Below are 20,876 nucleotides of genomic sequence, written 5' to 3'. Positions count from 1 at the left end.
TTCATTGGAAAGGCAGCAAGATGCATCCTCATTACAATGTCCACTGAAATAATACAGGTTGACACCAGGAAACATAAACCTCACTGCATCCTTGCTGCTTTCTCAAGTGGGAATCTGTTTAATGTGAAAACCAGGTGATATCTAATCAGCACACAGGTAAGAAGTTAAGAAAATCTTTCTTTAAGGGTGAAGATGTTTCTCACAAAATCGTTGCCCCAATGCATCATTGAAATTCAAGATGGAAAGATGATTTTGAAATATCAATTGTACATTTTGCATTGCTCTTCTGGTGACAATGTAGCTTGTTTTTGTCAATTACCATTTCAGTAATAGGGTAAAGAAAATTAAGTGGATTTCTGAAAGAAAACAATGCTGTCAATATACTATTAAAACAAATTAAAATGTTAAAAGTTATTGTACTTTAAGTAAAAATAAAAGAGTCAAAATATCAATTCCAGTTTTGGATGAATTTAATTAACAAAAAAATAAGTGCACATATCAGAGGATGGTTTCGATCCACCGACCTCTGGGTTATGGGCCCAGCACGCTTCCGCTGCGCCACTCTGCTGCTCATGTAAGTGTCAGAAATCCTGAAGTACTCACTCATCATGTGAAAGTACCAATGTGTTTCTTCGTTGGTCAATGAAAGAAAAATCTTGCAAAACTCTCCAGATTATTGCCTTTTTAACCTTTTTCTAGGAAACTTTCTAGATGAATGCTTTTTAGCCTTTGTCAGTACATGCTTTTGCAAGCTGTCTCTGTGGCGCAATCGGTTAGCGCATTCGGCTGTTAACCGAAAGGTTGGTGGTTCAATCCCACCCGGGGACGTAATTGACCTTGTGATCAAATTTTGGTGATCTTTAAGTAGACAAGTCAAAATTTCAAACCACCTCTTATAGTGTAGGGTACCTGGCCTTCTCTGATGCAATCAGAGTCAGATTTGATTAAGTCATTTTATAAAAAAACAGGAAGCACAATTTAGCATGGGGTTGCAGAGAAAAAAAATTGAGTGATTAATCAGCTCTCCATTTTATGGCTTTATTTTTATGCTAACACATTTGCTCTCTGAAAAGTGTCCACAAAGCCAAGTCTCTGATTAACACCTTTGTAGGAATGGTTTTTCACCTATTACTGATTAAAACTTGCTTCATTGGAAAGGCAGCAAGATGCATCCTCATTACAATGTCCACTGAAATAATACAGGTTGACACCAGGAAACATAAACCTCACTGCATCCTTGCTGCTTTCTCAAGTGGGAATCTGTTTAATGTGAAAACCAGGTGATATCTAATCAGCACACAGGTAAGAAGTTAAGAAAATCTTTCTTTAAGGGTGAAGATGTTTCTCACAAAATCGTTGCCCCAATGCATCATTGAAATTCAAGATGGAAAGATGATTTTGAAATATCAATTGTACATTTTGCATTGCTCTTCTGGTGACAATGTAGCTTGTTTTTGTCAATTACCATTTCAGTAATAGGGTAAAGAAAATTAAGTGGATTTCTGAAAGAAAACAATGCTGTCAATATACTATTAAAACAAATTAAAATGTTAAAAGTTATTGTACTTAAAATAAAAATAAAAGAGTCAAAATATCAATTCCAGTTTTGGAAGAATTTAATTAACAAAAAAATAAGTGCACATAGCAGAGGATGGTTTCGATCCACCGACCTCTGGGTTATGGGCCCAGCACGCTTCCGCTGCGCCACTCTGCTGCTCATGTAAGTGTCAGAGATCCTGAAGTACTCACTCATCATGGGAAAGTACCAATGTGTTTCTTCGTTGGTCAATGGAAGAAAAATCTTGCAAAACTCTCCAGATTATTGCCTTTTTAACCTTTTTCTAGGAAACTTTCTAGATGAATGCTTTTTAGCCTTTGTCAGTACATGCTTTTGCAAGCTGTCTCTGTGGCGCAATTGGTTAGCGCATTTGGCTGTTAACCAAAAGGTTGGTGGTTCAATCCCACCCGGGGACGTAATTGACCTTGTGATCAAATTTTGGTGATCTTTAAGTAGACAAGTCAAAATTTCAAACCACCTCTTATAGTGTAGGGTACCTGGCCTTCTCTGATGCAATCAGAGTCAGATTTGATTAAGTCATTTTATAAAAAACAGGAAGCACAATTTAGCATGGGGTTGCAGAGAAAAAAAATTGAGTGATTAATCAGCTCTCCATTTTATGGCTTTATTTTTATGCTAACACATTTGCTCTCTGAAAAGTGTCCACAAAGCCAAGTCTCTGATTAACACCTTTGTAGGAATGGTTTTTCACCTATTACTGATTAAAACTTGCTTCATTGGAAAGGCAGCAAGATGCATCCTCATTACAATGTCCACTGAAATAATACAGGTTGACACCAGGAAACATAAACCTCACTGCATCCTTGCTGCTTTCTCAAGTGGAAATCTGTTTAATGTGAAAACCAGGTGATATCTAATCAGCACACAGGTAAGAAGTTAAGAAAATCTTTCTTTAAGGGTGAAGATGTTTCTCACAAAATCGTTGCCCCAATGCATCATTGAAATTCAAGATGGAAAGATGATTTTGAAATATCAATTGTACATTTTGCTTTGCTCTTCTGGTGACAATGTAGCTTGTTTTTGTCAATTACCATTTCAGTAATAGGGTAAAGAAAATTAAGTGGATTTCTGAAAGAAAACAATGCTGTCAATATACTATTAAAACAAATTAAAATGTTAAAAGTTATTGTACTTTAAGTAAAAATAAAAGAGTCAAAATATCAATTCCAGTTTTGGAAGAATTTAATTAACAAAAAAATAAGTGCACATAGCAGAGGATGGTTTCGATCCACCGACCTCTGGGTTATGGGCCCAGCACGCTTCCGCTGCGCCACTCTGCTGCTCATGTAAGTGTCAGAGATCCTGAAGTACTCACTCATCATGTGAAAGTACCAATGTGTTTCTTCGTTGGTCAATGGAAGAAAAATCTTGCAAAACTCTCCAGATTATTGCCTTTTTAACCTTTTTCTAGGAAACTTTCTAGATGAATGCTTTTTAGCCTTTGTCAGTACATGCTCTTGCAAGCTGTCTCTGTGGCGCAATCGGTTAGCGCATTCGGCTGTTAACCAAAAGGTTGGTGGTTCAATCCCACCCGGGGACGTAATTGACCTTGTGATCAAATTTTGGTGATCTTTAAGTAGACAAGTCAAAATTTCAAACCACCTCTTATAGTGTAGGGTACCTGGCCTTCTCTGATGCAGTCAGATTTGATTAAGTCATTTTATAAAAAACAGGAAGCACAATTTAGCATGGGGTTGCAGAGAAAAAAAATTATGCAGGCAGAGAAATCCAATTGAGTGATTAATCAGCTCTCCATTTTATGGCTTTATTTTTATGCTAACACATTTGCTCTCTGAAAAGTGTCCACAAAGCCAAGTCTCTGATTAACACCTTTGTAGGAATGGTTTTTCACCTATTACTGATTAAAACTTGCTTCATTGGAAAGGCAGCAAGATGCATCCTCATTACAATGTCCACTGAAATAATACAGGTTGACACCAGGAAACATAAACCTCACTGCATCCTTGCTGCTTTCTCAAGTGGGAATCTGTTTAATGTGAAAACCAGGTGATATCTAATCAGCACACAGGTAAGAAGTTAAGAAAATCTTTCTTTAAGGGTGAAGATGTTTCTCACAAAATCGTTGCCCCAATGCATCATTGAAATTCAAGATGGAAAGATGATTTTGAAATATCAATTGTACATTTTGCATTGCTCTTCTGGTGACAATGTAGCTTGTTTTTATCAATTACCATTTCAGTAATAGGGTAAAGAAAATTAAGTGGATTTCTGAAAGAAAACAATGCTGTCAATATACTATTAAAACAAATTAAAATGTTAAAAGTTATTGTACTTTAAGTAAAAATAAAAGAGTCAAAATATCAATTCCAGTTTTGGAAGAATTTAATTAACAAAAAAATAAGTGCACATAGCAGAGGATGGTTTCGATCCACCGACCTCTGGGTTATGGGCCCAGCACGCTTCCGCTGCGCCACTCTGCTGCTCATGTAAGTGTCAGAGATCCTGAAGTACTCACTCATCATGTGAAAGTACCAATGTGTTTCTTCGTTGGTCAATGGAAGAAAAATCTTGCAAAACTCTCCAGATTATTGCCTTTTTAACCTTTTTCTAGGAAACTTTCTAGATATATGCTTTTTAGCCTTTGTCAGTACAGGCTTTTGCAAGCTGTCTCTGTGGCGCAATCGGTTAGCGCATTCGGCTGTTAACCGAAAGGTTGGTGGTTCAATCCCACCCGGGGACGTAATTGACCTTGTGATCAAATTTTGGTGATCTTTAAGTAGACAAGTCAAAATTTCAAACCACCTCTTATAGTGTAGGGTACCTGGCCTTCTCTCATGCAATCAGAGTCAGATTTGATTAAGTCATTTTATAAAAAACAGGAAGCACAATTTAGCATGGGGTTGCAGAGAAAAAAAATTATGCAGGCAGAGAAATCCAATTGAGTGATTAATCAGCTCTCCATTTTATGGCTTTATTTTTATGCTAACACATTTGCTCTCTGAAAAGTGTCCACAAAGCCAAGTCTCTGATTAACACCTTTGTAGGAATGGTTTTTCACCTATTACTGATTAAAACTTGCTTCATTGGAAAGGCAGCAAGATGCATCCTCATTACAATGTCCACTGAAATAATACAGGTTGACACCAGGAAACATAAACCTCACTGCATCCTTGCTGCTTTCTCAAGTGGGAATCTGTTTAATGTGAAAACCAGGTGATATCTAATCAGCACACAGGTAAGAAGTTAAGAAAATCTTTCTTTAAGGGTGAAGATGTTTCTCACAAAATCGTTGCCCCAATGCATCATTGAAATTCAAGATGGAAAGATGATTTTGAAATATCAATTGTACATTTTGCATTGCTCTTCTGGTGACAATGTAGCTTGTTTTTGTCAATTACCATTTCAGTAATAGGGTAAAGAAAATTAAGTGGATTTCTGAAAGAAAACAATGCTGTCAATATACTATTAAAACAAATTAAAATGTTAAAAGTTATTGTACTTTAAGTAAAAATAAAAGAGTCAAAATATCAATTCCAGTTTTGGAAGAATTTAATTAACAAAAAAATAAGTGCACACAGCAGAGGATGGTTTCAATCCACCAACCTCTGAGTTATGGGGCCAGCACGCTTCCGCTGCGCCACTCTGCTGCTCATGTTAGTGTCAGAGATCCTGAAGTACTCACTCATCATGTGAAAGTACCAATGTGTTTCTTCGTTGGTCAATGGAAGAAAAATCTTGCAAAACTCTCCAGATTATTGCCTTTTTAACCTTTTTCTAGGAAACTTTCTAGATGAATGCTTTTTAGCCTTTGTCAGTACATGCTTTTGCAAGCTGTCTCTGTGGCGCAATCAGTTAGCGCATTCGGCTGTTAACCGAAAGGTTGGTGGTTCAATCCCACCCGGGGACGTAATTGACCTTGTGATCAAATTTTGGTGATCTTTAAGTAGACAAGTCAAAATTTCAAACCACCTCTTATAGTGTAGGGTACCTGGCCTTCTCTGATGCAATCAGAGTCAGATTTGATTAAGTCATTTTATAAAAAACAGGAAGCACAATTTAGCATGGGGTTGCAGAGAAAAAAAATTATGCAGGCAGAGAAATCCAATTGAGTGATTAATCAGCTCTCCATTTTATGGCTTTATTTTTATGCTAACACATTTGCTCTCTGAAAAGTGTCCACAAAGCCAAGTCTCTGATTAACACCTTTGTAGGAATGGTTTTTCACCTATTACTGATTAAAACTTGCTTCATTGGAAAGGCAGCAAGATGCATCCTCATTACAATGTCCACTGAAATAATACAGGTTGACACCAGGAAACATAAACCTCACTGCATCCTTGCTGCTTTCTCAAGTGGGAATCTGTTTAATGTGAAAACCAGGTGATATCTAATCAGCACACAGGTAAGAAGTTAAGAAAATCTTTCTTTAAGGGTGAAGATGTTTCTCACAAAATCGTTGCCCCAATGCATCATTGAAATTCAAGATGGAAAGATGATTTTGAAATATCAATTGTACATTTTGCATTGCTCTTCTGGTGACAATGTAGCTTGTTTTTGTCAATTACCATTTCAGTAATAGGGTAAAGAAAATTAAGTGGATTTCTGAAAGAAAACAATGCTGTCAATATACTATTAAAACAAATTAAAATGTTAAAAGTTATTGTACTTTAAGTAAAAATAAAAGAGTCAAAATATCAATTCCAGTTTTGGAAGAATTTAATTAACAAAAAAATAAGTGCACACAGCAGAGGATGGTTTCAATCCACCAACCTCTGAGTTATGGGGCCAGCACGCTTCCGCTGCGCCACTCTGCTGCTCATGTAAGTGTCAGAGATCCTGAAGTACTCACTCATCATGTGAAAGTACCAATGTGTTTCTTCGTTGGTCAATGGAAGAAAAATCTTGCAAAACTCTCCAGATTATTGCCTTTTTAACCTTTTTCTAGAAAACTTTCTAGATATATGCTTTTTAGCCTTTGTCAGTACAAGCTTTTGCAAGCTGTCTCTGTGGCGCAATCGGTTAGCGCATTCGGCTGTTAACCGAAAGGTTGGTGGTTCAATCCCACCCGGGGACGTAATTGACCTTGTGATCAAATTTTGGTGATCTTTAAGTAGACAAGTCAAAATTTCAAACCACCTCTTATAGTGTAGGGTACCTGGCCTTCTCTCATGCAATCAGATTTGATTAAGTCATTTTATAAAAAACAGGAAGCACAATTTAGCATGGGGTTGCAGAGAAAAAAAATTATGCAGGCAGAGAAATCCAATTGAGTGATTAATCAGCTCTCCATTTTATGGCTTTATTTTTATGCTAACACATTTGCTCTCTGAAAAGTGTCCACAAAGCCAAGTCTCTGATTAACACCTTTGTAGGAATGGTTTTTCACCTATTACTGATTAAAACTTGCTTCATTGGAAAGGCAGCAAGATGCATCCTCATTACAATGTCCACTGAAATAATACAGGTTGACACCAGGAAACATAAACCTCACTGCATCCTTGCTGCTTTCTCAAGTGGGAATCTGTTTAATGTGAAAACCAGGTGATATCTAATCAGCACACAGGTAAGAAGTTAAGAAAATCTTTCTTTAAGGGTGAAGATGTTTCTCACAAAATCGTTGCCCCAATGCATCATTGAAATTCAAGATGGAAAGATGATTTTGAAATATCAATTGTACATTTTGCATTGCTCTTCTGGTGACAATGTAGCTTGTTTTTGTCAATTACCATTTCAGTAATAGGGTAAAGAAAATTAAGTGGATTTCTGAAAGAAAACAATGCTGTCAATATACTATTAAAACAAATTAAAATGTTAAAAGTTATTGTACTTTAAGTAAAAATAAAAGAGTCAAAATATCAATTCCAGTTTTGGAAGAATTTAATTAACAAAAAAATAAGTGCACACAGCAGAGGATGGTTTCAATCCACCAACCTCTGAGTTATGGGGCCAGCACGCTTCCGCTGCGCCACTCTGCTGCTCATGTTAGTGTCAGAGATCCTGAAGTACTCACTCATCATGTGAAAGTACCAATGTGTTTCTTCGTTGGTCAATGGAAGAAAAATCTTGCAAAACTCTCCAGATTATTGCCTTTTTAACCTTTTTCTAGGAAACTTTCTAGATGAATGCTTTTTAGCCTTTGTCAGTACATGCTTTTGCAAGCTGTCTCTGTGGCGCAATCAGTTAGCGCATTCGGCTGTTAACCGAAAGGTTGGTGGTTCAATCCCACCCGGGGACGTAATTGACCTTGTGATCAAATTTTGGTGATCTTTAAGTAGACAAGTCAAAATTTCAAACCACCTCTTATAGTGTAGGGTACCTGGCCTTCTCTGATGCAATCAGAGTCAGATTTGATTAAGTCATTTTATAAAAAACAGGAAGCACAATTTAGCATGGGGTTGCAGAGAAAAAAAATTATGCAGGCAGAGAAATCCAATTGAGTGATTAATCAGCTCTCCATTTTATGGCTTTATTTTTATGCTAACACATTTGCTCTCTGAAAAGTGTCCACAAAGCCAAGTCTCTGATTAACACCTTTGTAGGAATGGTTTTTCACCTATTACTGATTAAAACTTGCTTCATTGGAAAGGCAGCAAGATGCATCCTCATTACAATGTCCACTGAAATAATAAAGGTTGACACCAGGAAACATAAACCTCACTGCATCCTTGCTGCTTTCTCAAATGGGAATCTGTTTAATGTGAAAACCAGGTGATATCTAATCATCACACAGGTAAGAAGTTAAGAAAATCTTTCTTTAAGGGTGAAGATGTTTCTCACAAAATCGTTGCCCCAATGCATCATTGAAATTCAAGATGGAAAGATGATTTTGAAATATCAATTGTACATTTTGCATTGCTCTTCTGGTGACAATGTAGCTTGTTTTTGTCAATTACCATTTCAGTAATAGGGTAAAGAAAATTAAGTGGATTTCTGAAAGAAAACAATGCTGTCAATATACTATTAAAACAAATTAAAATGTTGAAAGTTATTGTACTTTAAGTAAAAATAAAAGAGTCAAAATATCAATTCCAGTTTTGGAAGAATTTAATTAACAAAAAAATAAGTGCACATAGCAGAGGATGGTTTCGATCCACCGACCTCTGGGTTATGGGCCCAGCACGCTTCCGCTGCGCCACTCTGCTGCTCATGTAAGTGTCAGAGATCATGAAGTACTCACTCATCATGTGAAAGTACCAATGTGTTTCTTCGTTGGTCAATGGAAGAAAAATCTTGCAAAACTCTCCAGATTATTGCCTTTTTAACCTTTTTCTAGGAAACTTTCTAGATGAATGCTTTTTAGCCTTTGTCAGTACATGCTTTTGCAAGCTGTCTCTGTGGCGAAATCAGTTAGCGCATTCGGCTGTTAACCGAAAGGTTGGTGGTTCAATCCCACCCGGGGACGTAATTGACCTTGTGATCAAATTTTGGTGATCTTTAAGTAGACAAGTCAAAATTTCAAACCACCTCTTATAGTGTAGGGTACCTGGCCTTCTCTGACGCAATCAGAGTCAGATTTGATTAAGTCATTTTATAAAAAACAGGAAGCACAATTTAGCATGGGGTTGCAGAGAAAAAAAATTATGCAGGCAGAGAAATCCAATTGAGTGATTAATCAGCTCTCCATTTTATGGGTTTATTTTTATGCTAACACATTTGCTCTCTGAAAAGTGTCCACAAAGCCAAGTCTCTGATTAACACCTTTGTAGGAATGGTTTTTCACCTATTACTGATTAAAACTTGCTTCATTGGAAAGGCAGCAAGATGCATCCTCATTACAATGTCCACTGAAATAATACAGGTTGACACCAGGAAACATAAACCTCACTGCATCCTTGCTGCTTTCTCAAGTGGGAATCTGTTTAATGTGAAAACCAGGTGATATCTAATCAGCACACAGGTAAGAAGTTAAGAAAATCTTTCTTTAAGGGTGAAGATGTTTCTCACAAAATCGTTGCCCCAATGCATCATTGAAATTCAAGATGGAAAGATGATTTTGAAATATCAATTGTACATTTTGCATTGCTCTTCTGGTGACAATGTAGCTTGTTTTTGTCAATTACCATTTCAGTAATAGGGTAAAGAAAATTAAGTGGATTTCTGAAAGAAAACAATGCTGTCAATATACTATTAAAACAAATTAAAATGTTAAAAGTTATTGTACTTTAAGTAAAAATAAAAGAGTCAAAATATCAATTCCAGTTTTGGAAGAATTTAATTAACAAAAAAATAAGTGCACACAGCAGAGGATGGTTTCGATCCACCAACCTCTGAGTTATGGGGCCAGCACGCTTCCGCTGCGCCACTCTGCTGCTCATGTTAGTGTCAGAGATCCTGAAGTACTCACTCATCATGTGAAAGTACCAATGTGTTTCTTCGTTGGTCAATGGAAGAAAAATCTTGCAAAACTCTCCAGATTATTGCCTTTTTAACCTTTTTCTAGGAAACTTTCTAGATGAATGCTTTTTAGCCTTTGTCAGTACATGCTTTTGCAAGCTGTCTCTGTGGCGCAATCAGTTAGCGCATTCGGCTGTTAATCGAAAGGTTGGTGGTTCAATCCCACCTGGGGACGTAATTGACCTTGTGATCAAATTTTGGTGATCTTTAAGTAGACAAGTCAAAATTTCAAACCACCTCTTATAGTGTAGGGTACCTGGCCTTCTCTGATGCAATCAGAGTCAGATTTGATTAAGTCATTTTATAAAAAACAGGAAGCACAATTTAGCATGGGGTTGCAGAGAAAAAAAATTATGCAGGCAGAGAAATCCAATTGAGTGATTAATCAGCTCTCCATTTTATGGCTTTATTTTTATGCTAACACATTTGCTCTCTGAAAAGTGTCCACAAAGCCAAGTCTCTGATTAACACCTTTGTAGGAATGGTTTTTCACCTATTACTGATTAAAACTTGCTTCATTGGAAAGGCAGCAAGATGCATCCTCATTACAATGTCCACTGAAATAATAAAGGTTGACACCAGGAAACATATACCTCACTGCATCCTTGCTGCTTTCTCAAATGGGAATCTGTTTAATGTGAAAACCAGGTGATATCTAATCAGCACACAGGTAAGAAGTTAAGAAAATCTTTCTTTAAGGGTGAAGATGTTTCTCACAAAATCGTTGCCCCAATGCATCATTGAAATTCAAGATGGAAAGATGATTTTGAAATATCAATTGTACATTTTGCATTGCTCTTCTGGTGACAATGTAGCTTGTTTTTGTCAATTACCATTTCAGTAATAGGGTAAAGAAAATTAAGTGGATTTCTGAAAGAAAACAATGCTGTCAATATACTATTAAAACAAATTAAAATGTTGAAAGTTATTGTACTTTAAGTAAAAATAAAAGAGTCAAAATATCAATTCCAGTTTTGGAAGAATTTAATTAACAAAAAAATAAGTGCACATAGCAGAGGATGGTTTCGATCCACCGACCTCTGGGTTATGGGCCCAGCACGCTTCCGCTGCGCCACTCTGCTGCTCATGTAAGTGTCAGAGATCATGAAGTACTCACTCATCATGTGAAAGTACCAATGTGTTTCTTCGTTGGTCAATGGAAGAAAAATCTTGCAAAACTCTCCAGATTATTGCCTTTTTAACCTTTTTCTAGGAAACTTTCTAGATGAATGCTTTTTAGCCTTTGTCAGTACATGCTTTTGCAAGCTGTCTCTGTGGCGAAATCAGTTAGCGCATTCGGCTGTTAACCGAAAGGTTGGTGGTTCAATCCCACCCGGGGACGTAATTGACCTTGTGATCAAATTTTGGTGATCTTTAAGTAGACAAGTCAAAATTTCAAACCACCTCTTATAGTGTAGGGTACCTGGCCTTCTCTGATGCAATCAGAGTCAGATTTGATTAAGTCATTTTATAAAAAACAGGAAGCACAATTTAGCATGGGGTTGCAGAGAAAAAAAATTATGCAGGCAGAGAAATCCAATTGAGTGATTAATCAGCTCTCCATTTTATGGCTTTATTTTTATGCTAACACATTTGCTCTCTGAAAAGTGTCCACAAAGCCAAGTCTCTGATTAACACCTTTGTAGGAATGGTTTTTCACCTATTACTGATTAAAACTTGCTTCATTGGAAAGGCAGCAAGATGCATCCTCATTACAATGTCCACTGAAATAATACAGGTTGACACCAGGAAACATAAACCTCACTGCATCCTTGCTGCTTTCTCAAGTGGGAATCTGTTTAATGTGAAAACCAGGTGATATCTAATCAGCACACAGGTAAGAAGTTAAGAAAATCTTTCTTTAAGGGTGAAGATGTTTCTCACAAAATCGTTGCCCCAATGCATCATTGAAATTCAAGATGGAAAGATGATTTTGAAATATCAATTGTACATTTTGCATTGCTCTTCTGGTGACAATGTAGCTTGTTTTTGTCAATTACCATTTCAGTAATAGGGTAAAGAAAATTAAGTGGATTTCTGAAAGAAAACAATGCTGTCAATATACTATTAAAACAAATTAAAATGTTAAAAGTTATTGTACTTTAAGTAAAAATAAAAGAGTCAAAATATCAATTCCAGTTTTGGAAGAATTTAATTAACAAAAAAATAAGTGCACACAGCAGAGGATGGTTTCGATCCACCAACCTCTGAGTTATGGGGCCAGCACGCTTCCGCTGCGCCACTCTGCTGCTCATGTTAGTGTCAGAGATCCTGAAGTACTCACTCATCATGTGAAAGTACCAATGTGTTTCTTCGTTGGTCAATGGAAGAAAAATCTTGCAAAACTCTCCAGATTATTGCCTTTTTAACCTTTTTCTAGGAAACTTTCTAGATGAATGCTTTTTAGCCTTTGTCAGTACATGCTTTTGCAAGCTGTCTCTGTGGCGCAATCAGTTAGCGCATTCGACTGTTAACCGAAAGGTTGGTGGTTCAATCCCACCCGGGGACGTAATTGACCTTGTGATCAAATTTTGGTGATCTTTAAGTAGACAAGTCAAAATTTCAAACCACATCTTATAGTGTAGGGTACCTGGCCTTCTCTGATGCAATCAGAGTCAGATTTGATTAAGTCATTTTATAAAAAACAGGAAGCACAATTTAGCATGGGGTTGCAGAGAAAAAAAATTATGCAGGCAGAGAAATCCAATTGAGTGATTAATCAGCTCTCCATTTTATGGCTTTATTTTTATGCTAACACATTTGCTCTCTGAAAAGTGTCCACAAAGCCAAGTCTCTGATTAACACCTTTGTAGGAATGGTTTTTCACCTATTACTGATTAAAACTTGCTTCATTGGAAAGGCAGCAAGATGCATCCTCATTACAATGTCCACTGAAATAATAAAGGTTGACACCAGGAAACATAAACCTCACTGCATCCTTGCTGCTTTCTCAAATGGGAATCTGTTTAATGTGAAAACCAGGTGATATCTAATCAGCACACAGGTAAGAAGTTAAGAAAATCTTTCTTTAAGGGTGAAGATGTTTCTCACAAAATCGTTGCCCCAATGCATCATTGAAATTCAAGATGGAAAGATGATTTTGAAATATCAATTGTACATTTTGCATTGCTCTTCTGGTGACAATGTAGCTTGTTTTTGTCAATTACCATTTCAGTAATAGGGTAAAGAAAATTAAGTGGATTTCTGAAAGAAAACAATGCTGTCAATATACTATTAAAACAAATTAAAATGTTGAAAGTTATTGTACTTTAAGTAAAAATAAAAGAGTCAAAATATCAATTCCATTTTTAGAAGAATTTAATTAACAAAAAAATAAGTGCACATAGCAGAGGATGGTTTCGATCCACCGACCTCTGGGTTATGGGCCCAGCACGCTTCCGCTGCGCCACTCTGCTGCTCATGTAAGTGTCAGAGATCATGAAGTACTCACTCATCATGTGAAAGTACCAATGTGTTTCTTCGTTGGTCAATGGAAGAAAAATCTTGCAAAACTCTCCAGATTATTGCCTTTTTAACCTTTTTCTAGGAAACTTTCTAGATGAATGCTTTTTAGCCTTTGTCAGTACATGCTTTTGCAAGCTGTCTCTGTGGCGCAATCAGTTAGCGCATTCGGCTGTTAACCGAAAGGTTGGTGGTTCAATCCCACCCGGGGACGTAATTGACCTTGTGATCAAATTTTGGTGATCTTTAAGTAGACAAGTCAAAATTTCAAACCACCTCTTATAGTGTAGGGTACCTGGCCTTCTCTGATGCAATCAGAGTCAGATTTGATTAAGTCATTTTATAAAAAACAGGAAGCACAATTTAGCATGGGGTTGCAGAGAAAAAAAATTATGCAGGCAGAGAAATCCAATTGAGTGATTAATCAGCTCTCCATTTTATGGCTTTATTTTTATGCTAACACATTTGCTCTCTGAAAAGTGTCCACAAAGCCAAGTCTCTGATTAACACCTTTGTAGGAATGGTTTTTCACCTATTACTGATTAAAACTTGCTTCATTGGAAAGGCAGCAAGATGCATCCTCATTACAATGTCCACTGAAATAATACAGGTTGACACCAGGAAACATAAACCTCACTGCATCCTTGCTGCTTTCTCAAGTGGGAATCTGTTTAATGTGAAAACCAGGTGATATCTAATCAGCACACAGGTAAGAAGTTAAGAAAATCTTTCTTTAAGGGTGAAGATGTTTCTCACAAAATCGTTGCCCCAATGCATCATTGAAATTCAAGATGGAAAGATGATTTTGAAATATCAATTGTACATTTTGCATTGCTCTTCTGGTGACAATGTAGCTTGCTTTTGTCAATTACCATTTCAGTAATAGGGTAAAGAAAATTAAGTGGATTTCTGAAAGAAAACAATGCTGTCAATATACTATTAAAACAAATTAAAATGTTAAAAGTTATTGTACTTTAAGTAAAAATAAAAGAGTCAAAATATCAATTCCAGTTTTGGAAGAATTTAATTAACAAAAAAATAAGTGCACATGGCAGAGGATGGTTTCGATCCACCGACCTCTGGGTTATGGGCCCAGCACGCTTCCGCTGCGCCACTCTGCTGCTCATGTAAGTGTCAGAGATCCTGAAGTACTCACTCATCATGTGAAAGTACCAATGTGTTTCTTCGTTGGTCAATGGAAGAAAAATCTTGCAAAACTCTCCAGATTATTGCCTTTTTAACCTTTTTCTAGGAAACTTTCTAGATGAATGCTTTTTAGCCTTTGTCAGTACATGCTTTTCCAAGCTGTCTCTGTGGCGCAATCGGTTAGCGCATTCGGCTGTTAACCGAAAGGTTGGTGGTTCAATCCCACCCGGGGACGTAATTGACCTTGTGATCAAATTTTGGTGATCTTTAAGTAGACAAGTCAAAATTTCAAACCACCTCTTATAGTGTAGGGTACCTGGCCTTCTCTGATGCAATCAGAGTCAGATTTGATTAAGTCATTTTATAAAAAACAGGAAGCACAATTTAGCATGGGGTTGCAGAGAAAAAAAATTGAGTGATTAATCAGCTCTCCATTTTATGGCTTTATTTTTATGCTAACACATTTGCTCTCTGAAAAGTGTCCACAAAGCCAAGTCTCTGATTAACACCTTTGTAGGAATGGTTTTTCACCTATTACTGATTAAAACTTGCTTCATTGGAAAGGCAGCAAGATGCATCCTCATTACAATGTCCACTGAAATAATACAGGTTGACACCAGGAAACATAAACCTCACTGCATCCTTGCTGCTTTCTCAAGTGGGAATCTGTTTAATGTGAAAACCAGGTGATATCTAATCAGCACACAGGTAAGAAGTTAAGAAAATCTTTCTTTAAGGGTGAAGATGTTTCTCACAAAATCGTTGCCCCAATGCATCATTGAAATTCAAGATGGAAAGATGATTTTGAAATATCAATTGTACATTTTGCATTGCTCTTCTGGTGACAATGTAGCTTGTTTTTGTCAATTACCATTTCAGTAATAGGGTAAAGAAAATTAAGTGGATTTCTGAAAGAAAACAATGCTGTCAATATACTATTAAAACAAATTAAAATGTTAAAAGTTATTGTACTTTAAGTAAAAATAAAAGAGTCAAAATATCAATTCCAGTTTTGGAAGAATTTAATTAACAAAAAAATAAGTGCACATAGCAGAGGATGGTTTCGATCCACCGACCTCTGGGTTATGGGCCCAGCACGCTTCCGCTGCGCCACTCTGCTGCTCATGTAAGTGTCAGAGATCCTGAAGTACTCACTCATCATGTGAAAGTACCAATGTGTTTCTTCGTTGGTCAATGGAAGAAAAATCTTGCAAAACTCTCCAGATTATTGCCTTTTTAACCTTTTTCTAGGAAACTTTCTAGATGAATGCTTTTTAGCCTCTGTCAGTACATGCTTTTGCAAGCTGTCTCTGTGGCGCAATCGGTTAGCGCATTCGGCTGTTAACCGAAAGGTTGGTGGTTCAATCCCACCCGGGGACGTAATTGACCTTGTGATCAAATTTTGGTGATCTTTAAGTAGACAAGTCAAAATTTCAAACCACCTCTTATAGTGTAGGGTACCTGGCCTTCTCTGATGCAATCAGAGTCAGATTTGATTAAGTCATTTTATAAAAAACAGGAAGCACAATTTAGCATGGGGTTGCAGAGAAAAAAAATTATGCAGGCAGAGAAATCCAATTGAGTGATTAATCAGCTCTCCATTTTATGGCTTTATTTTTATGCTAACACATTTGCTCTCTGAAAAGTGTCCACAAAGCCAAGTCTCTGATTAACACCTTTGTAGGAATGGTTTTTCACCTATTACTGATTAAAACTTGCTTCATTGGAAAGGCAGCAAGATGCATCCTCATTACAATGTCCACTGAAATAATACAGGTTGACACCAGGAAACATAAACCTCACTGCATCCTTGCTGCTTTCTCACGTGGGAATCTGTTTAATGTGAAAACCAGATGATATCTAATCAGCACACAGGTAAGAAGTTAAGAAAATCTTTCTTTAAGGGTGAAGATGTTTCTCACAAAATCGTTGCCCCAATGCATCATTGAAATTCAAGATGGAAAGATGATTTTGAAATATCAATTGTACATTTTGCATTGCTCTTCTGGTGACAATGTAGCTTGTTTTTGTCAATTACCATTTCAGTAATAGGGTAAAGAAAATTAAGTGGATTTCTGAAAGAAAACAATGCTGTCAATATACTATTAAAACAAATTAAAATGTTAAAAGTTATTGTACTTTAAGTAAAAATAAAAGAGTCAAAATATCAATTCCAGTTTTGGAAGAATTTAATTAACAAAAAAATAAGTGCACATAGCGGAGGATGGTTTCGATCCACCGACCTCTGGGTTATGGGCCCAGCACCCTTCCGCTGCGCCACTCTGCTGCTCATGTAAGTGTCAGAGATCCTGAAGTACTCACTCATCATGTGAAAGTACCAATGTGTTTCTTCGTTGGTCAATGGAAGAAAAATCTTGCAAAACTCTCCAGATTATTGCCTTTTTAACCTTTTTCTAGGAAACTTTCTAGATGAATGCTTTTTAGCCTTTGTCAGTACATGCTTTTGCAAGCTGTCTCTGTGGCGCAATCGGTTAGCGCATTCGGCTGTTAACCGAAAGGTTGGTGGTTCAATCCCACCCGGGGACGTAATTGACCTTGTGATCAAATTTTGGTGATCTTTAAGTAGACAAGTCAAAATTTCAAACCACCTCTTATAGTGTAGGGTACCTGGCCTTCTCTGATGCAATCAGAGTCAGATTTGATTAAGTCATTTTATAAAAAACAGGAAGCACAATTTAGCATGGGGTTGCAGAGAAAAAAAATTGAGTGATTAATCAGCTCTCCATTTTATGGCTTTATTTTTATGCTAACACATTTGCTCTCTGAAAAGTGTCCACAAAGCCAAGTCTCTGATTAACACCTTTGTAGGAATGGTTTTTCACCTATTACTGATTAAAACTTGCTTCATTGGAAAGGCAGCAAGATGCATCCTCATTACAATGTCCACTGAAATAATACAGGTTGACACCAGGAAACATAAACCTCACTGCATCCTTGCTGCTTTCTCAAGTGGGAATCTGTTTAATGTGAAAACCAGGTGATATCTAATCAGCACACAGGTAAGAAGTTAAGAAAATCTTTCTTTAAGGGTGAAGATGTTTCTCACAAAATCGTTGCCCCAATGCATCATTGAAATTCAAGATGGAAAGATGATTTTGAAATATCAATTGTACATTTTGCATTGCTCTTCTGGTGACAATGTAGCTTGTTTTTATCAATTACCATTTCAGTAATAGGGTAAAGAAAATTAAGTGGATTTCTGAAAGAAAACAATGCTGTCAATATACTATTAAAACAAATTAAAATGTTAAAAGTTATTGTACTTTAAGTAAAAATAAAAGAGTCAAAATATCAATTCCAGTTTTGGAAGAATTTAATTAACAAAAAAATAAGTGCACATAGCAGAGGATGGTTTCGATCCACCGACCTCTGGGTTATGGGCCCAGCACGCTTCCGCTGCGCCACTCTGCTGCTCATGTAAGTGTCAGAGATCCTGAAGTACTCACTCATCATGTGAAAGTACCAATGTGTTTCTTCGTTGGTCAATGGAAGAAAAATCTTGCAAAACTCTCCAGATTATTGCCTTTTTAACCTTTTTCTAGGAAACTTTCTAGATGAATGCTTTTTAGCCTTTGTCAGTACAGGCTTTTGCAAGCTGTCTCTGTGGCGCAATCGGTTAGCGCATTCGGCTGTTAACCGAAAGGTTGGTGGTTCAATCCCACCCGGGGACGTAATTGACCTTGTGATCAAATTTTGGTGATCTTTAAGTAGACAAGTCAAAATTTCAAACCACCTCTTATAGTGTAGGGTACCTGGCCTTCTCTCATGCAATCAGAGTCAGATTTGATTAAGTCATTTTATAAAAAACAGGAAGCACAATTTAGCATGGGGTTGCAGAGAAAAAAAATTATGCAGGCAGAGAAATCCAATTGAGTGATTAATCAGCTCTCCATTTTATGGCTTTATTTTTATGCTAACACATTTGCTCTCTGAAAAGTGTCCACAAAGCCAAGTCTCTGATTAACACCTTTGTAGGAATGGTTTTTCACCTATTACTGATTAAAACTTGCTTCATTGGAAAGGCAGCAAGATGCATCCTCATTACAATGTCCACTGAAATAATACAGGTTGACACCAGGAAACATAAACCTCACTGCATCCTTGCTGCTTTCTCAAGTGGGAATCTGTTTAATGTGAAAACCAGGTGATATCTAATCAGCACACAGGTAAGAAGTTAAGAAAATCTTTCTTTAAGGGTGAAGATGTTTCTCACAAAATCGTTGCCCCAATGCATCATTGAAATTCAAGATGGAAAGATGATTTTGAAATATCAATTGTACATTTTGCATTGCTCTTCTGGTGACAATGTAGCTTGTTTTTGTCAATTACCATTTCAGTAATAGGGTATAGAAAATTAAGTGGATTTCTGAAAGAAAACAATGCTGTCAATATACTATTAAAACAAATTAAAATGTTAAAAGTTATTGTACTTTAAGTAAAAATAAAAGAGTCAAAATATCAATTCCAGTTTTGGAAGAATTTAATTAACAAAAAAATAAGTGCACATATCAGAGGATGGTTTCGATCCACCGACCTCTGGGTTATGGGCCCAGCACGCTTCCGCTGCGCCACTCTGCTGCTCATGTAAGTGTCAGAGATCCTGAAGTACTCACTCATCATGTGAAAGTACCAATGTGTTTCTTCGTTGGTCAATGAAAGAAAAATCTTGCAAAACTCTCCAGATTATTGCCTTTTTAACCTTTTTCTAGGAAACTTTCTAGATGAATGCTTTTTAGCCTTTGTCAGTACATGCTTTTACAAGCTGTCTCTGTGGCGCAATCGGTTAGCGCATTCGGCTGTTAATCGAAAGGTTGGTGGTTCAATCCCACCCGGGGACGTAATTGACCTTGTGATCAACTTTTGGTGATCTTTAAGTAGACAAGTCAAAATTTCAAACCACCTCTTATAGTGTAGGGTACCTGGCCTTCTCTGATGCAATCAGAGTCAGATTTGATTAAGTCATTTTATAAAAAACAGGAAGCACAATTTAGCATGGGGTTGCAGAGAAAAAAAATTGAGTGATTAATCAGCTCTCCATTTTATGGCTTTATTTTTATGCTAACACATTTGCTCTCTGAAAAGTGTCCACAAAGCCAAGTCTCTGATTAACACCTTTGTAGGAATGGTTTTTCACCTATTACTGATTAAAACTTGCTTCATTGGAAAGGCAGCAAGATGCATCCTCATTACAATGTCCACTGAAATAATACAGGTTGACACCAGGAAACATAAACCTCACTGCATCCTTGCTGCTTTCTCAAGTGGGAATCTGTTTAATGTGAAAACCAGGTGATATCTAATCAGCACACAGGTAAGAAGTTAAGAAAATCTTTCTTTAAGGGTGAAGATGTTTCTCACAAAATCGTTGCCCCAATGCATCATTGAAATTCAAGATGGAAAGATGATTTTGAAATATCAATTGTACATTTTGCATTGCTCTTCTGGTGACAATGTAGCTTGTTTTTGTCAATTACCATTTCAGTAATAGGGTAAAGAAAATTAAGTGGATTTCTGAAAGAAAACAATGCTGTCAATATACTATTAAAACAAATTAAAATGTTAAAAGTTATTGTACTTTAAGTAAAAATAAAAGAGTCAAAATATCAATTCCAGTTTTGGAAGAATTTAATTAACAAAAAAATAAGTGCACATAGCAGAGGATGGTTTCGATCCACCGACCTCTGGGTTATGGGCCCAGCACGCTTCCGCTGCGCCACTCTGCTGCTCATGTAAGTGTCAGAGATCCTGAAGTACTCACTCATCATGTGAAAGTACCAATGTGTTTCTTCGTTGGTCAATGGAAGAAAAATCTTGCAAAACTCTCCAGATTATTGCCTTTTTAACCTTTTTCTAGGAAACTTTCTAGATGAATGCTTTTTAGCCTCTGTCAGTACATGCTTTTGCAAGCTGTCTCTGTGGCGCAATTGGTTAGCGCATTCGGCTGTTAACCGAAAGGTTGGTGGTTCAATCCCACCTGGGGACGTAATTGACCTTGTGATCAAATTTTGGTGATCTTTAAGTAGACAAGTCAAAATTTCAAACCACCTCTTATAGTGTAGGGTACCTGGCCTTCTCTGATGCAATCAGAGTCAGATTTGATTAAGTCATTTTATAAAAAACAGGAAGCACAATTTAGCATGGGGTTGCAGAAAAAAAAATTGAGTGATTAATCAGCTCTCCATTTTATGGCTTTATTTTTATGCCAACACATTTGCTCTCTGAAAAGTGTCCATAAAGCCAAGTCTCTGATTAACACCTTTGTAGGAATGGTTTTTCACCTATTACTGATTAAAACTTGCTTCATTGGAAAGGC

The 20,876-nt window shown here is 36.8% G+C and overlaps 23 non-coding genes across 23 annotated transcripts; 14 read left to right on the top strand and 9 right to left on the bottom strand.

Annotated features, from left to right (window-relative positions):
• Positions 1-754: 754 nt before the first annotated feature.
• On the top strand, positions 755-828 carry TRNAN-GUU (transfer RNA asparagine (anticodon GUU)). Its single transcript has one exon. It is a non-coding gene; the product is annotated as a tRNA-Asn (tRNA).
• Positions 829-1,642: 814 nt separating this feature from the next.
• Positions 1,643-1,714, bottom strand: TRNAM-CAU (transfer RNA methionine (anticodon CAU)). The gene has a single exon. It is a non-coding gene; the product is annotated as a tRNA-Met (tRNA).
• Positions 1,715-1,900: 186 nt separating this feature from the next.
• On the top strand, positions 1,901-1,974 carry TRNAN-GUU (transfer RNA asparagine (anticodon GUU)). The gene has a single exon. It is a non-coding gene; the product is annotated as a tRNA-Asn (tRNA).
• Positions 1,975-2,787: 813 nt separating this feature from the next.
• On the bottom strand, positions 2,788-2,859 carry TRNAM-CAU (transfer RNA methionine (anticodon CAU)). Its single transcript has one exon. It is a non-coding gene; the product is annotated as a tRNA-Met (tRNA).
• A 186-nt stretch (positions 2,860-3,045) lies between these two features.
• Positions 3,046-3,119, top strand: TRNAN-GUU (transfer RNA asparagine (anticodon GUU)). Its single transcript has one exon. It is a non-coding gene; the product is annotated as a tRNA-Asn (tRNA).
• An 829-nt stretch (positions 3,120-3,948) lies between these two features.
• Positions 3,949-4,020, bottom strand: TRNAM-CAU (transfer RNA methionine (anticodon CAU)). The gene has a single exon. It is a non-coding gene; the product is annotated as a tRNA-Met (tRNA).
• A 186-nt stretch (positions 4,021-4,206) lies between these two features.
• TRNAN-GUU (transfer RNA asparagine (anticodon GUU)) lies at positions 4,207-4,280 on the top strand. The gene has a single exon. It is a non-coding gene; the product is annotated as a tRNA-Asn (tRNA).
• Positions 4,281-5,373: 1,093 nt separating this feature from the next.
• On the top strand, positions 5,374-5,447 carry TRNAN-GUU (transfer RNA asparagine (anticodon GUU)). The gene has a single exon. It is a non-coding gene; the product is annotated as a tRNA-Asn (tRNA).
• Positions 5,448-6,540: 1,093 nt separating this feature from the next.
• TRNAN-GUU (transfer RNA asparagine (anticodon GUU)) lies at positions 6,541-6,614 on the top strand. Its single transcript has one exon. It is a non-coding gene; the product is annotated as a tRNA-Asn (tRNA).
• A 1,087-nt stretch (positions 6,615-7,701) lies between these two features.
• On the top strand, positions 7,702-7,775 carry TRNAN-GUU (transfer RNA asparagine (anticodon GUU)). The gene has a single exon. It is a non-coding gene; the product is annotated as a tRNA-Asn (tRNA).
• Positions 7,776-8,610: 835 nt separating this feature from the next.
• TRNAM-CAU (transfer RNA methionine (anticodon CAU)) lies at positions 8,611-8,682 on the bottom strand. Its single transcript has one exon. It is a non-coding gene; the product is annotated as a tRNA-Met (tRNA).
• Positions 8,683-10,944: 2,262 nt separating this feature from the next.
• Positions 10,945-11,016, bottom strand: TRNAM-CAU (transfer RNA methionine (anticodon CAU)). Its single transcript has one exon. It is a non-coding gene; the product is annotated as a tRNA-Met (tRNA).
• A 2,262-nt stretch (positions 11,017-13,278) lies between these two features.
• Positions 13,279-13,350, bottom strand: TRNAM-CAU (transfer RNA methionine (anticodon CAU)). The gene has a single exon. It is a non-coding gene; the product is annotated as a tRNA-Met (tRNA).
• Positions 13,351-13,536: 186 nt separating this feature from the next.
• TRNAN-GUU (transfer RNA asparagine (anticodon GUU)) lies at positions 13,537-13,610 on the top strand. The gene has a single exon. It is a non-coding gene; the product is annotated as a tRNA-Asn (tRNA).
• Positions 13,611-14,703: 1,093 nt separating this feature from the next.
• TRNAN-GUU (transfer RNA asparagine (anticodon GUU)) lies at positions 14,704-14,777 on the top strand. The gene has a single exon. It is a non-coding gene; the product is annotated as a tRNA-Asn (tRNA).
• An 813-nt stretch (positions 14,778-15,590) lies between these two features.
• On the bottom strand, positions 15,591-15,662 carry TRNAM-CAU (transfer RNA methionine (anticodon CAU)). Its single transcript has one exon. It is a non-coding gene; the product is annotated as a tRNA-Met (tRNA).
• Positions 15,663-15,848: 186 nt separating this feature from the next.
• On the top strand, positions 15,849-15,922 carry TRNAN-GUU (transfer RNA asparagine (anticodon GUU)). Its single transcript has one exon. It is a non-coding gene; the product is annotated as a tRNA-Asn (tRNA).
• A 1,093-nt stretch (positions 15,923-17,015) lies between these two features.
• On the top strand, positions 17,016-17,089 carry TRNAN-GUU (transfer RNA asparagine (anticodon GUU)). The gene has a single exon. It is a non-coding gene; the product is annotated as a tRNA-Asn (tRNA).
• Positions 17,090-17,902: 813 nt separating this feature from the next.
• TRNAM-CAU (transfer RNA methionine (anticodon CAU)) lies at positions 17,903-17,974 on the bottom strand. Its single transcript has one exon. It is a non-coding gene; the product is annotated as a tRNA-Met (tRNA).
• Positions 17,975-18,160: 186 nt separating this feature from the next.
• On the top strand, positions 18,161-18,234 carry TRNAN-GUU (transfer RNA asparagine (anticodon GUU)). Its single transcript has one exon. It is a non-coding gene; the product is annotated as a tRNA-Asn (tRNA).
• Positions 18,235-19,327: 1,093 nt separating this feature from the next.
• On the top strand, positions 19,328-19,401 carry TRNAN-GUU (transfer RNA asparagine (anticodon GUU)). Its single transcript has one exon. It is a non-coding gene; the product is annotated as a tRNA-Asn (tRNA).
• Positions 19,402-20,214: 813 nt separating this feature from the next.
• On the bottom strand, positions 20,215-20,286 carry TRNAM-CAU (transfer RNA methionine (anticodon CAU)). Its single transcript has one exon. It is a non-coding gene; the product is annotated as a tRNA-Met (tRNA).
• A 186-nt stretch (positions 20,287-20,472) lies between these two features.
• TRNAN-GUU (transfer RNA asparagine (anticodon GUU)) lies at positions 20,473-20,546 on the top strand. The gene has a single exon. It is a non-coding gene; the product is annotated as a tRNA-Asn (tRNA).
• The last annotated feature ends 330 nt before the right edge of the window (positions 20,547-20,876 follow it).

Source organism: Pseudophryne corroboree, chromosome 4 (assembly GCF_028390025.1).
Source record: "Pseudophryne corroboree isolate aPseCor3 chromosome 4, aPseCor3.hap2, whole genome shotgun sequence".
NCBI lineage: Eukaryota > Metazoa > Chordata > Amphibia > Anura > Myobatrachidae > Pseudophryne > Pseudophryne corroboree.
The sequence above is the reverse complement of the archived record's forward strand: the minus strand, read 5'-3'. Positions and strand labels throughout refer to the sequence as shown.